This window comes from Ictidomys tridecemlineatus, chromosome 14, assembly GCF_052094955.1.
Source record: "Ictidomys tridecemlineatus isolate mIctTri1 chromosome 14, mIctTri1.hap1, whole genome shotgun sequence".
Classification (NCBI taxonomy): domain Eukaryota; kingdom Metazoa; phylum Chordata; class Mammalia; order Rodentia; family Sciuridae; genus Ictidomys; species Ictidomys tridecemlineatus.
Genome location: NC_135490.1, coordinates 12464696 through 12479676, shown reverse-complemented (window position 1 = coordinate 12479676; position 14981 = coordinate 12464696). Strand labels below are relative to the sequence as shown.

General features: G+C 47.9%; 1 protein-coding gene across 6 annotated transcripts in view; it reads right to left on the bottom strand.

Annotated features, from left to right (window-relative positions):
* The window catches only part of Pebp4 (phosphatidylethanolamine binding protein 4), a 214313-nt gene extending 200539 nt beyond the window's left edge, over positions 1-13774 (bottom strand). For 2 of the 6 annotated variants that reach the window (XM_078030882.1, XM_078030881.1), the window contains exon 1: positions 13641-13774. The gene's annotated coding sequence lies outside the window, so the exon portion shown is untranslated. Of the gene's footprint in view, positions 1-13565 lie in introns of all 6 variants that reach the window. The other 4 variants (XM_005329321.5, XM_078030883.1, XM_078030884.1 and 1 more) reach the window with 3 other exon arrangements.
* Between the last annotated feature and the right edge of the window lie 1207 nt (positions 13775-14981).

Sequence of the window (14981 nt, the reverse complement as noted above, 5' to 3'; positions counted from 1 at the left end):
ACTACATGGAAGTTATGTATGTGTCCTTGGGGAGGAATCCACAGTGCATTGGATCAGGGGTACGCAATGTTGATGTGCATCAACAAGGTCAACAGTGATGTTGACCTTGATCACGCCATTAAGGTCATGCCTGCAAAAATTCTGTGTGTAAACTCTCCTGTGTAATTATTAAATTTGTGGGAGGAAACACTTTGAGATCATAGCAGTATCCTATTTCTGCTTAAATTTCACTGCGGGTTGTTATTTGAACAGATCCCTGTTGGGCTTTATACATCCGGTGACCTCTGCCAGTTGGTCCTGCTCGGCTACTCAGCTGAAAAACTACACTCACGGCTCTTTCCTTCTGTCCCTGGCTACAGGCACAAGGAAGCCACACTGTTCCCACCTGGGCTGTGTGGGTGTCTGCTCCTCATCAAAGATGTGAGGATGCTCCCAAGACTTAGAGAAAAGCCCTCGATGACCTTTAATGGGGTGAGCGGGGAGCTCGACGGGACCCCGCCAGGGAACCCCTGCCCCCCCCTGCTCCTCTGTCCTCTTTCTTCAGGGCTTTTCCTTAACCAGAGGCAGAGGAAGCCAGAGGACAAGGCTGTTCCACAGTCAGCTTCCTGGGACAGCCAGCAGAGAAGATGGAGAGGGGACCCCGAGGGCTCCCAGGACATCTGGTGAAACAATACAAAGCGAAACAGAGTGAACAGATTACGAAACAAGATCCACCATACAATGCCCCCTCTCTTAAATGAACACCAGGCAGTGGTCTACCCGAGCTAAAAATTTCAGTATGGTTAATTTTTATATAAAATTTCCTTTTTGTATTTGTTGACTTAAAAATGTTATACAAATAAAATGAGGATTCCCCAAATCAGGGACACCATGGATATCTGCACAGAGCAATGACCTTATGCAAACACCAGTGAGAAGATGGCTAAGTGAAGCCAAGGAAAAGCTCCCCGGGGAAACCAAGCCGGTCTATAAATGGATTTCCAGCCTCCAGACCTGCCCCAAAACATATTAATTCCCCCAAATGCAAACATTATATATAGGTTATGGTCTTAAGAAGATGAAATTAGAAGCCTGCAAAACAATGTCAATATATTCATAGGTGTTTCTTTGGGGTGGTAGAGCTCTGAATGGTTATTTGGGGAAACAGGGAGTCATAGTTTCTTGTGTTTTCTTCTTCATTATTTTCTTTCTTTCAAAGTTTTCTAAAGTAAACATGCTTTGCTATTATAATAAGAGACATTAGGGGCTGGAGCTGTGGCTCAGTGGTAGAGTGCTTGCCTCACACATGTGAGGCACGGGGTTCGATCCTCAGCACCACATAAAAATAAATAAAGTAAATCTATTTTTTAAAAGACAGTAAATAAATGGATTGGGATACAGGAAAGCAGATAGGTATAAGATGTAAAGAAGAAAGAGGAGGCAGAGTGGAATCTCTCTGAGGACACAATCTTCTTCATGGGACTTGACACCCCAGCTCATCAGATTTTTATTCAAATAGGTAAAACTAGATTATGGATGCTGAAGCTCCTTTTGCTCTAAAATTCCTTTACAAGAAGAATCACAAATTCTTTTCTTACAGACCTTATAACACAAGGTAATGGCCATGAGACAAGGCAGATCAGCTCAGGACTTAAATAGTGACATACAAACAAGGAAGAGTAGTTGGAAAAATCACTTCTTGCAAGCACAGTGCTTGCAACTGACTTCTAAGGTCCCTCTTCCAGCCCCTGGGACATGCTGCCCTCAATGCCTCCCTCTCAGTGCCATCTGTTGCCCTCCTCATCCCACCTCTTCATTCCCTGATGACTTTGGAACCCAGTTCGACTCAGGTCCCAGCACCCTCTAGAGGAACTCAGCATCCACAAGTCTGAGCTGTCCAACCCATGATTCCCAGTTCTTACTGCCTCACCTCTGAGTGCCATACCTCCAAGGATCTTCCCTGTCCCCTTTCAGGACACACCTAACATTTTGGTCTCCCAGAACCACTCCACAGCCTGAACTCTCACTTCCCAGCCCCCTCCTTCCACTCTCCATTCATTCACTTCTTCCCACCATAATTGTTTCTTGACCCCATTGAAATCAACAGCCCCTGCTGGTTTTCCTCTTATCACCTCTTCCTCCCAGTCCAGAGTCTTCAATCTCAGCACTGTCTCTTGCCTTTATCCCTGTTGCCTGATAGAACTTCACCCCTTGGGGGAGTACAACTTCCAGCCTTATCTGTCCCCACTCTGCTGAGAAAACATGCAACTCCACAGATAGTCACCACTAAAACGTGGCAGCCTTTACCTTCGGCTGGGCCCTCACTGTTGCACAATGTCATTTCTTATTCTCCTGTTCACCCATGTTTACAAACCTTCAATAAACCTCCCTATCTTTGTTTTTTTGGGTATTAGGGATTGAACCCTGGGGCACTTAACCACTGAGTCCCATCTAAATAAAATCAGTATTTTATTTAGATACAGGGTCTTGCTGAGCTACTTACGGCCTCACTACATTGCTGAGGCTGGCTTTGACCTCATGATCCTCCTGCCTCAGCCTCTCAAGCGCTGAAACTACAGGTATGTGCCACCACGCCAGGCCAAAAACCTCCCTCTTTCTCTTAGTCCTTTCTATTTTACAGAAAAGGGGGGGGGAAGGAAGCTGTCATCAAGAGCCACCTGGATTCCTCCACCTTTCTCCCAATGTCCGAAAAGCCCTGCTTCTCTAAGCCCAAGGCTCTTCCCTCTTTCTCAGGTCCACACTCCGCCCCTTGGTCCTTTCTCCTGTATAAGCAGTGGTTGCTGACAGCTCCACCAATCAGGCCCCTCTGGGCGTCGCCAGGGGCAACATCCTTGCTCAAGGCGACACCTATTGTTCAGGGCAGGCAGCATCCCGTGGCTGCTTTGTGATGGGTGTTTCAGCCAGCTATTTCCCCGCTATCACTAAAAGACCCAACTGGAACAATCGGAGACTAGGAAAAGTTTATTTAAGGGCTCACAGTTTCAGAGGTCTCCATCCATAGACAGCCAACTCCATTCCTAGAGGCTCAAAGTGAGGCTGAACATCATGGAGGAAGAGTGTGGCATAGGGAAGCAGCTCACATGATGATCGGAAAGCAGAGAGAGACTCCACTCTCCAGCTACAGAATACATACCCCACAGCCATGTCCCCAAATGAGCCACTTCCTCTAGCCACACCCCATCAACACCCAGTTACCACGCAGTTAATCCCATCAGGGATTAATTCGATGATTAGATTAAGGTTATGGCCCAATCATTTCTCCTTCAAACCTTCTTACATTGTCTCACATGTAAGCTTTTGGGGGGCACCAATCTAAACCATAACATAGGATTTTGGGGGTTTCTTTTCTGGTACCAGGATTGAACCCAAGGGTGCTTAACCACTGAGCTATATCCCCAGCCCTTTTTATTTATTTATTTATTTTTATTTTGAAACAGAATCTCACTAAGTTGCTTAGGCTTCACCTCACCTAAGTTGCTGAGGCTGGCTTTGAACTTTTGATCCTCCTGCCTCAGCCTCCTGAGCTGCTGGGATGACGGGCATGTGCCACTGCACCAGCCATGATAGGATATTTCAAGAGTTGCTGGGATTTATTTCAGTCTGGCATGGTAAGACACATAGACAGAAATGACTGTCATGAAAGACTTGTTTTTGGAATTCTTAGCAACAAGAGACATCAGGGAGTGTAGCTCAGGGTAGAGTGCATGCATAGTAGGTGTGAGGTCCTGGGTTCAATCCTCAGAAACAAAAAGAGAGTATAAAGTTCTGTAAGGGTCCTGCGAGCGTCGGAGAAAGAGACCACAAGAGACCAGCTTCATGAATATGCATAAGGGGATATTTATTTTTCCAGCATGCTGGGGCCCCATGCCCACTCAAGAAAGGAGAGCAGCCCAGAGCCCAGAGCAGTGGTCAAGCAGAGCTTAAGTACACTTTTTGGGGAGGGCGGGGGGCTTTGCATACATCAGAACAAATCATCATGAGGCACGGGAAAATTGAACAACAACTCTGAGACATGATTATTAGTACATTCATTGGCGGAAACAGGCTGGACAGGGGTGATTGGTCACTTCTAAGCGGGTACACATTCAAACTGATTGGTTTTAGGGCCTAAAGGACTATGTGACATACTACACAGAATCCCAGGTTATTAGAAAACCAATGGAAACAGTGGAAATATTTACTGGGAAGTTCGGGTATTGTCCTAACAGCTACAGGGATTACAGGTTTTGGGGGTAGCAGAGGAATTTTAATAATACCTGGTCTTTCACTTTTTAACCCAGGCCTTGCAGTTTAGAAACTTTACAATGCCCAGTCTTTTATACTTTAACTCAGGCTTTGCAGTTTAGAATCAGCTTAGAAATTTTACCTTTACAGTTCAGAACACTCGCTATGCAAGACCACATGGAGAAGCCGGAGGGTCAGCTGAGAACCTTTGTTAGATGGCCTCTGGAAACCAGGAAAAGCAGGGTAAATCGGCTTAATTTGAATGATTTCCAAGAGCTTTTGGGGTGGAAGACTCTCCCTCGTATGGTGCCTGATCCAAAAAACGGGTGTGACTGAAAGGCATGGATTTTGAATTGGATGCTTTAAATGTTCAAGCTGTACTGACAGAGGGCTCATTGCTGCCTCTAGCTAGCTTTGGGGAATCCCCAAGGACCCCTGATGTCAGAGTGTTCAAAAATACAGGCTGCAGAAAGGCACGGTCCACACCCAGGGTGAAGACCAGACCCTTTGCCCTGTCTGTGACAGAGCTCTGAAGAGGCCTCCGTTCTCCCTGGGCCGCACCCCACTCCCCGACTCCTTTGCCTCCATCATTCCTGACTCCCCCAATCTTCTGCCTGTGAGTCCCCATCCCAGCCTCCGTTTCCCAGGAAACCAACAAAGGACACTCTCACACCCCCCACAATCCCACTAACAAAGGACACTCTCACACCCCCCACAATCCCACCAACATAGGACACTCTCACACACACCCCCCCACACACAATCCCACCAGCCACAATCCATCTCTCTCCTTTCCTTCCCAGCAAAATCTCTTGGAGGAGAAACCTCGGCTCCCAGATGACTTCTACACCTTCCTGGGTCAAAGCCAACACCACTGTGTTTGTTGGTACCGCAGCAAGGGACGGGTTCCACTGCCCACCTGCTGTACCTTCTGCCTATCAGTCCCCCTTCAGCACGGCCCTCCCTGGGCTGACCCTACACTTTTCAGGTTTTCCTCCACCTCTGTCTACTCCTTCCTCTCGTGCACAGGCGCTGCTGCCTCTGAGGGTTCTGGATTCTCGTCTTCTCACTTCCCGGCTGGATGGCCTCAGCTCTTCATTGGCTTCAGCCACCTGCTCTATGGCAGAGACCTCCACATCTACACCTGGGCCCCTGCCCTGCTTGGCCAGTTGCCTCCTGGGCTCTTTCTCAGGCACCTTGCGCTGGAACCATGTGGGACAAATGGTTCCATCTCCTTCTGAGAGTCTGCTCTTCCTCTATGTACTAGAGGTCACAGTCCCACCAGTACCCTGGCCCAGCCCCTGGGCCCTCCCCTCCCCTCCCTGGGGGGCCCTTCATTCCTGCTTGGCTTCCAGTCTTTCACCTGCAAACCATTTCCTGCCCGGCAACCACAGGGGTCTCTGTGAGCAGATCACACCTTGGCCTGTGTTAAAGTCTTGTGCTAGCACTTCTCAAAAGTGAGCAGGCATCTGAGCCACCTGGAGGGGCTGGTGAGAGCAGACTGCAGGACCCCATGCCCAGATTTGGGAGGAGGGGCGGCAATGTGCTTTTCTACCTGATCTGGCTGCCTGTGCTTATAGACCTCCCTGCTCAGCCCTTCCCTGACACTGTCACTGTTGGGTTGAAGTGCATACGGCTTTGCAAGGCCTTTAGGGACATGCCATCTGTTTACCCTATCAGCCTCATTCCTCACCCTGCCTTTTTGAATCTGCCTGCCGGCTGTTCTACAGAGTTGCAGTTTTCCATGGAGGGCTGAGTGCTCTCCCTCTGGCCTCTGGGCCTTTGCATGTGCTTCTCTCTTGGTCTGGACTATCTCCAGCCCTTGCTCCCCGCCCCTGACCTGGCTGGCTCCTTTTCTACCTTCCTGTCTGTTCTCCTACGTCACTTCTTCAGTAAGGTTGTCTTGATCCTGTACCCACTCCCAAGACTGTGTCACCCCCCAGGGCTTACACACACACACACACACACACACACACACACACACACACGCCCCCCATCCCTTGCTTTTACTGCCCTGAACTCCACCTGTCTGCTTCCTTGGCTTCCTAAACTCTGAGGCCCTGGAGGACAAGGAGGGGTGTGTCTTCTTCACACTGTGCCTGCAGGGCCCTGCGTGGGGCGTGGCCAGCGGCAGCCCCCGAGAAATGACCACTGAAAGAAGGAGCCAGGAGCCGGGAGGGAGGCGGCGCTCTGAAATGCAGACACGCCCTCCCATCGGGGCACGGATGAAGTCCCAGGAAGAGACTGGGGAGCCGCAGGGGCAGCCCCTCCTCCACGCTGCTTCCCGGGCTCTGCACACAGGGGCAACAGCCCCTTCCTTCCCCACCCTACCAGGGCACCGTCACTTGGGTCAGATGAAACCCACCCCAGGCACCAGCCCTTCCAGGGAGTCACCTGACTCTTCCCGGAGCTCGGGCCAGCGCTGCCGGGAGTCACGTGACCACTTAGGCACGCATGACCGGCTCCCCGGAGTGATGCTCGGAGGGGTGACCTTGCCTCCCGAAGGAAGCCAGCTCCTTCCTCGCCAGGAAGGTTCATGCCCAGGTCTGGGGGACAGTGAAAGGCCACAGGAGGGGCGGGGACCAGCTCGCTTTTTCCAGCAGATGTTTGTCCCGGATTCCGAGTCCCGTTACATAACACCTGAGGAGACCAGGCGTCACCCACACCTTTTTCCCTTCTGTGGAGCGTTCCACAACTGCAGCTGCCTCTCAGAGAAGGTCTATTTTGGGAGCTGTTTTCATTTGACCTATATTAAGCACAGTCACACGGCAGAGGCGAGGTGCGGGTGCAGGGTGGCCTGCTGGCTCTTTGTGCCTTTTTTAGTGTCAAGGGTGAGGTGGCCAGACAAGCCGGGTTCGGAAGTTCTGGAGCTCCAGAGCTGAGACTCAAGTGGCCCAGGGCTGTCTCCCCACGGAGCATCCAAGACAACAGAAAGCCCCAGGTGTGGCCGCCTCCCCTTCACTACCCCCATTTCCAACCCTAATCTTCCTCCCCTGAGGCCCTGCTAAAAGATAATACCCAAGTCTCACCGCAGCACAGGTCAGGCAGAGGCTTAGGTCCCTGGATTGAGGTCCAGGCCTGTGAAATGCAGTCAGAAGAGTTTTAATCAGCCCCTCCCCTGGGAATCTCCTTTCCTGAGTTCATAATCTAACCCCATGACCAGCAGGGGGAGAGAAAGGGCTGCCGCAGCCACCTGGCCCAGGTAGGGTGCGCCAAGAGGTACTCCTCAGAGCCCCCATTACTTTGAAGGCCTGTGGACTCAGCGACCAGATAAATGATTTTATTACCGAGTGGCCCGGGCCCCCCTTCAATGGCGATCCTGGCCCTCGAGCCTCTTTCTGTAGGCTCCCTACAGGTGGACATCCTTTGGCAGAGTCCCCGTGTCTGCCCCCAGTCTACTGACCCCAAAACCTACATCTGTGGAGCTGCTTCTCCCCTGAGAGTCAAGCTAGGTCTCCTAAAGTGCCGTCCCACTTGGGCACCACATTCAAAAATCCCAACAGAACTGCATGTGCCCTAGACCCCCAACTCAGCCCTGTCTCCGAGGATGCTGCTGTCCTGGGCCAGCCCGTCCATCTGTCCCACACTATTTCTACTTTAAAAGAGCAGAACAAAGACTTCTCTAGCCACTTTCCCTGAGAGCAGCCAGAGAAGCGGTGGTTGTACTGCTGGCTTGCATTGATGTGGAGTTTGCCGTGCAGACCAAAGCCTCCACCCAACTCCACTCCACTCCATGGGGCTGGCTGGAAGCACCCAGGAAATGGAGAGGTGACTCCAGGCCTTATGTATAGTGTGGGTTCCCTATGATGCAAATGCTGGTGTTTGAGGGGCTGAGTAGAGAGGACAAGGGGGAGGGAGCCAAATGCAGAAGTGAGAGGTGATATAACACACTAGAACTGAAACTTGGCCTTGAGGGTGCAAACCTGAGTTTGGAAAGAAGATGGGTAGAGGCTTCTAGCAGGGACACAGCCGGGGACAGGGTGGGGCAAAGTGCATCACAGAGGGGATATGGGATGCTTGAAGAGTATAGTAGTTCTCTTATCTTCTGTTTTGTTTTCTGTGATCTCAATTATCTTGGGTCAACTGCAGTCCAAAAATATTAAATGGAAAATTCCAGAAATAAGCAATTCATAAATTTTAAATCATGCCCTGTCTCTGAGTAGCATGATGAAATCCTGCACCATCCTGCTCAAACTTCCCAGGGCGTGCATCCTCAGATCCTGGGTCTGCCTACCCATCAGTCACTTAGTGGCCATCTAACTTAACAAGCAGACTTTTCTTCCTCCTCTATTTTAGTTGATAATATGGTCCCAAAGTGCAACTTAATTAGAGTTTGTTGTTAAAATTGTTCTGTTTTATTGTCAGTTATTGTTATCACTTACCATGTGCAATTATAAATTGAACCTCATCATAGGTGCGTATGTATGTATAGGGGGAAAAAAACCACAGTGTCCATAAGGTTCTGTGTTATCTGCAGTTTCAGATACCCATCCACTGGGGTCTTGGATGGATCCTCTGAGGGCAAGGGGGACAATGGTACCATCTTACTGAAGCTCAAAAAAGTGCACAAGGCTTGAGGAGGCTGGAAATCCAACTGCCTTTCTCACAGGGTCGGGAGCTTCCCTTCTGTCTGGCCCCCAGTCACCATTATTGTTTATCAAAACCACCAAGACCAGGGGAAGAGGACAGGGGTCAAAGCCATTTGATCCTTATTATTTAAGTATTTAATTATTTACTTATTAGCACTGGGAATTGAACCCAGGAGTGATCTAATTATATCTATTTTGAGACAGGATCTCACTAAGTTGCAGAAGCTGGCCTCAAACTTGGAATCCTCCTGCCTCAGCCTCCCAAGGTGCTGGGATTACTGGCATGTGCCACTGCACACCAATCTTTTATTTTGGTTCTGGGGATTGAACCCAGGGATGCTTAACCACTGAACCATATACCCAGTCCTTTTTATTTTTTTTAAGTTTTGAGTCACAGTCTCGCTCAATTGCTTCGGAACTTGAACTAGCAATCTTTCTGCTTAGGCCTCCGGAGTTGCTGGGATTATGGGCCTGCACCACACACCAGCCAATCCTCTCTTTAGGCTAAAATTATGAGGCTGCCTCAGGCAGTGTGTTGAGGACAAGCCAGGGATTCCTACAGTCTGAGAGCAGCTGTCCCCCAGGACATTCTACTTCAGTGACAGATCCCCAGGCAATAGCACTTCTACTTGGGAGAACAGAAGAACTGAAAATAATTGGCTTTCTGATGTTGAAATCATGGCAGGTCTTTCTTACTTAATTTCCTGTTGTTTTCTTATCTTTGAAGTTTTTTTTTCCCCCCTACCAGGGTTGAACTCAGAGGGTGTTTAACCACTGAGCCACATCCCAGCCCTTTTTATTTATTTCTTTATTTTCAGACAGGGTCTCCTTAAGTTGCTTAGGGCCCCGCTAAATTGCTACAACTGACCTTGAACTTGCAATCCTCCTGCCTCAGCCTCTGGGATCACAGGTGTATGTCACCACACCCGACTGAAAAGTATACTTAAAAAGTTATTTACAATAAGCAGTTCATTGCATAACTTCCTTTATCTTATATTTTGCCACAATATGTGCATATACACACCCACAGACACACACCATAAAACATTTCGGTTAAGGACAGGCCACAAGTGTGACAGTGATCCCCTAGGGTGACAAGACAACCCCGTGTGATGCAGTGGTGCATGCTGGTAATCCCAGTCACTCAGGAGGTCGAGGGAGGAGGACTGCAAGTTCAAGGCCAGCTTCAGCAACTTGGTAAGACCCTAAGCAAATAAAAGGGGGAAGGGATGTAGCTCAGCAGTAATGCACCTAGGGTTCAATCTTCAGTACAAAAAAAAAAGAAAAAAAAAATCCCTATCTCCTAGTGACACCGTAGCCAGCAGAACACTAGAGAGCAACACATTGATTGTGTGTTTGTGACACTGGTGTGAACAAACTGACCATGCATGACATGTAAGTATGTATGGTGCCTAATACTTGATGATAATAATATTAGTTAATTAGATTAACTTCAACCTATCGAATCAGTAAGGTTTATATGTTTGCTACACTCTGTATTGCGATTTGAGAGTGTCTCTTGATTGCCCTTTTCTCTTGTGCTTAATGTAAGCGGGTTGGTCGTGGCCCTAGGACAACAGGCCCTGCCCTATGTGCCTCCCGTACACCTGGATGTGAGGTAGGCTGTGCCATCCAGGTGTGTGTAAGTCCACACACGAAGTCTCCTGATGACATGTGTCTCGCCTGTCATCAAGTAGGGCACGATTGTATGTGTGTATCTGCACTTCACAAACCTAGTTACTAAACATCAAGTTGCAACTTTGTGTTTTACCTTACGTATATTACCTTTTCCTTTATCACTGACCTTTGGGATGCAATAAAACAATTAAAATACTGTTTGTACCTTAAGGAAAAAAAATCCACCTGAATCTGTGGATTTCATGACATTTTAGAACAGAAAGAAAAGCTTGGCAGACATTTTTTCCCTCCTTTCTTTCCTTCCAAAGTAACTAATTTTTTAAAATTATTTTTGCAAATAATAAAAAATAAGCAGCTTTGTGCTTCTCTTCCCTTCAATCTAAAGTTTTTACATGTTTATCATAAAAATCTGAAAATATAGAAAAATATAGAAAGAAGAAAAATTTAAAATCTGTATTTCACCATCTAGAAATTTTGCAATGTCTTTCTATCCTTTTATTCATGCAGGAATTTTTCTTTAACAGTTGAGATCATCCTGATGAGTAATCCTATTCTGCGTGTGTGTGTTCAGGCACTGGCAGCGGTGTGCTGCACCCAGGCCCATGTAGGGACATCCATCATTTAGTTAAAGCTTTCCCTATAGTAGGGCAGTTTACTTTTTTTCTTCATTTCCCCCCAATATCACTAGTTTTGTGACTATCCTATATGTAAATCTTTTCCTAAATTCTGATTATTTCCTTAGATTTCGTGGTTAGAATTTTCTTGGATCAAAGTATATGAATTTTTAAAAGCCTCTTTATATACACGAAGGGGAGGGGGAAAAACTTTCTCTACCCTGTTATGTTCAGTTTCTGGGGCCTGTAATTTAAGCTGACGAGAGTCACAGTAACAGAAGAAAACGGTTATTTGTGTGCACATACAAGTCAACAAAAGAAGTATTTGACTCATGAAATGGTTAAAGTGAAAGGTTTTATACCAACTCTGGGATTCTGAGTAGACCCCACATATTATCTGTTTTCCAGATATGTTATATTAATTTATGTTCCTACCGAGCAGGGAGCAGAGTATTATCATTTAAGAAAAGTCTTACTTGGCATGTGTGAGACCCTAGGTTCAGTCTCTAACATCAACCAAAACAAAAACAGAAAAACAACCCAAAAACCCAAGGTTCTTACTGATTCGATAGGTTGAAGTTAATCTAATCTTCACTTTTTTTTTTATTACTGAGATAAAACCATTTTAAAATATTTCCACATTTATTGCCTCTTAACTGAATTATATCTGCATGTTCTTTGCCTATTTTTATTTGCTAAAAATAATTTTTAAGTAAATTAAAATTCTTCAAATTTTAAATGCTCAAAGAATCACATTAAAATATTTATGAAGACAAAGAGTGAACAAGTTGTATATTTATCTTACCAGCGTGGAGAGAAAAAAAAAAAGAATTCATTTAATCAATTTCCTTAATAATTTTGAAAACCAGAAGGGCCAGTTCATTTAATCAGGACAATTTTGATTGTTATCCTAGCTATCTTCAAAGTGAAATTTTCAACTAACATCCAATCCCAAGTTTAAAAAAAACACACAAACTGTGTGGGTATTTAAAAGGAGAGCTCTAAATTCCAAGGCATCTAATCTACCAGCTTTGTGTGGTGTCCCAAATACTTTAGAAATCCCAAATTATAACTCCGTGTTTCAACTGGATTATATTAATGGCACCCAGCCCCTGAGCTGTGACCCAAAAACAATATTTTTCAGTTTGCTCAAATTTCCTATATTTAACTTTCTCTTTCCGCCACAGCCAATCAAAAGGAAACAGCGACTTGCTCTGTGCCACCTTCTTTCCAGTGTGACATGTTATCTGTTTGTGGAGATTAAAGCCAAAGAATTTGTCCACAACTTTTCCACTCTAAAACCTCCTGCTGATTTTTCACTGAGATCCACAAAAGTGTTTTCCAGAATTCTAGTTCACTGTACACGAAGGTCGGCTTGTCGGATTATGTTTCCCTCTTGCCATCTCACTTCCTACGGCCAAGCAAATGTCAGCGCTGGCTGTCACCGTGCCAGCCACAGCTAGTCCAGTAAATACTGACTGGAGGTGAGCCCACCGCTGGACAAAGTGAAATGGCTCCTTCGCTTGGTGACAGCTATTTTGAAGCCTAGGCTGAATTTTATCACCCTCCAGAGAATGAGAGCTCAGGACACCCTGGGGGAGTTGCCTTTAGCCTGTCCCCAGAGTGGGACCCTCCAGAGCTGCAGTGAGCAGCCTCCGGCCTCGCCCTCCTTTGCTTCTGCAGCGCCCTGAGACGCCTCTCACTAGGGCAGGCCCCTGGAGATGGTTCCAACTAGGCTGGTTCTCAAAGCTGAGTCTTTTGCCAATCAGAGTCATGAGCTGCCAGGTCCCTGCAGGGAATTTGCAGTTAGTTGGGGCCAGTGCAGGCTCCTTTGGGAGGTCTTTGGTGGGGAGGTGAGGCTGAAAGGGGACAGAGGCGGGTAGCATCTGCTCACCCTTCCTCCTCCAGCCTGCCCTGCTGCAGCTCCGTGGCCCTCCAGGTCTGCAAAATGAGCAACAGGCCACTCCAGGCTGGAAAGCTCTTGCAGCCAGCGCTGCTGCCTCAGGAGCACGCTGGGCCTCAGCTTGGCCGGGAGCCCAGTCAGCTGAGCCCCAACGGCAGGGGCCTCAGCCTCGTGGCTGCTGCCCAGGCCCCATAGCAGTACCACTGTCTGCTCAGGTGCCACAGCACCCCGTCCACTCCTCCCACCCACCCGCAGCCCCAGGACTCCCCACTGGGATCTCAAAGACCCCGCTGTATAAATGGTGGTGACCATGGCTGGAGAGGGTGAGCGCTGGGACCAGCGGCCCAGAAGAGAGAACCCTCCAGACTCCTGATGATCCCTGGCTCTGTCCTCCCACCCTCCCTCCCACCCTGAGTGCAGGAAGACTCAGAGGCCACTGGCTAGTGCTGTCACCTTTACTCTCGTGCTGGCCGAGGAAGGCCCTGGGCAGGAGGGCAGTGCTGTTTGGAACCCTCCTTCACCCTCTCCTGGCCTTTCCACCTGCTGTGGAGGGCTCTGCCCTACCACCTTGTGGCCACCCCTGCCCGCTCCACGCACCTCCTTCTCAGGTCTTTCTTGCATTCTGTCCTGCCATCCAGGCTGCTGTGACATCCCTTAGAGTGGGTCACTTACTAACAACAGAAGTGTGTTGCTCACAGTTCTGGAGGCCGCCAAGTCCACGATCCAGGTACCAGCAGGTTGGGTGTCTGGTGAAGGCTTGCTCCTCACAGATGGCACCTTCTTGCTGTGTCCCCACGTGGAGGAAGGGCCAACTCTCTTGAGCTTCTATTATAAGGGCATTAATCCCATGATCGGGGGCGGAGCCCTCATGACCTAATCACCTCTCACAAGCTCCGCCTTTTAAGATGACCACCACATCACAGATTCTATCAATATATGAAAGGGGAGCTGCATTCAGACCCGAGCACAGACCGAGGTGGAACTCCCAACTTTAGCTTCTGTGTAAAGTGCAACCCATTGGCAGGGGCCCGGCCTTGACTGCAAGATGTGGGTTTAGACGTGGTGGCGAAGAGGCCAGTGAGCTCCACCTGCCACACAGGAGAGAGACAAGTACCTACTGTGTGCAGACTCCTTCACATTAGTCAACGAAACAAATTCAAATGGTCTAGATAATCAGGGAGGCGGGGAGGCAATGTTATGGAGAGATTGAAATAAATCACCCACTCACTCTCAAAGCAGGAGATGGAACCTCTTTACTCACCAGCTGGTGGGCCAAGGGGCAGACGGCAAATCTACACCCTTTGACCCCTTCGACCCCTTCCAAGGGTCCCAGGACACCTTTTAGAGTCCAAAACCACACTAACCATAAGTGGCTGTTGCCATGATTCAAAACCATAAACAAGCATCATGAGACCTAAAATCATAAGCAGAAGGAGAAGTGGCTCAAAACAACCCTAGTTGAGCACAAGTTAAAGAATGGTTGCTAACGTCTAGACCGTCATTCTCTGACAATCCATTGTCCAAGAAAAATGGGAACAAAAAGAGAACAATTATATATTATATAAGAATTGCCATTTTGTGTTGCCAATGTGCTGTGCTAAGCAACTGTTGGTGGGTACAGAGGCGGGTGTTCCCACGGGAGAAGCATTTCTTACATGGCATGGAGTCTCAGGGTAAAGTGGAGACTGTCTGGTCATTGCCTGTATATCCTGGCCCATTATGGTAAGGTATGGGGCAGGGGGAAGGGAATACTTGGTTTTGGTGATGGTGGTTCTAACCTGTATTTTTCTTTTCTACCTTAAGGAGAAAAAACCCTTTTTTTTAGTGTGAAGAGGAAATAGAAGCATGTCTTTCTGTCATTTAAATAACCAATTTTAGCTCCTTTGGATGGTTCCATTAATATTCAACAGTATAATTTTCTTTTTCCTGGAACTTGAGCAGCCCTGTTTGGAACTTTACTGGGTCGTGGAGGGTTCCCCTCATGATATATCTATGCTGGTGGAGGTGATGGCC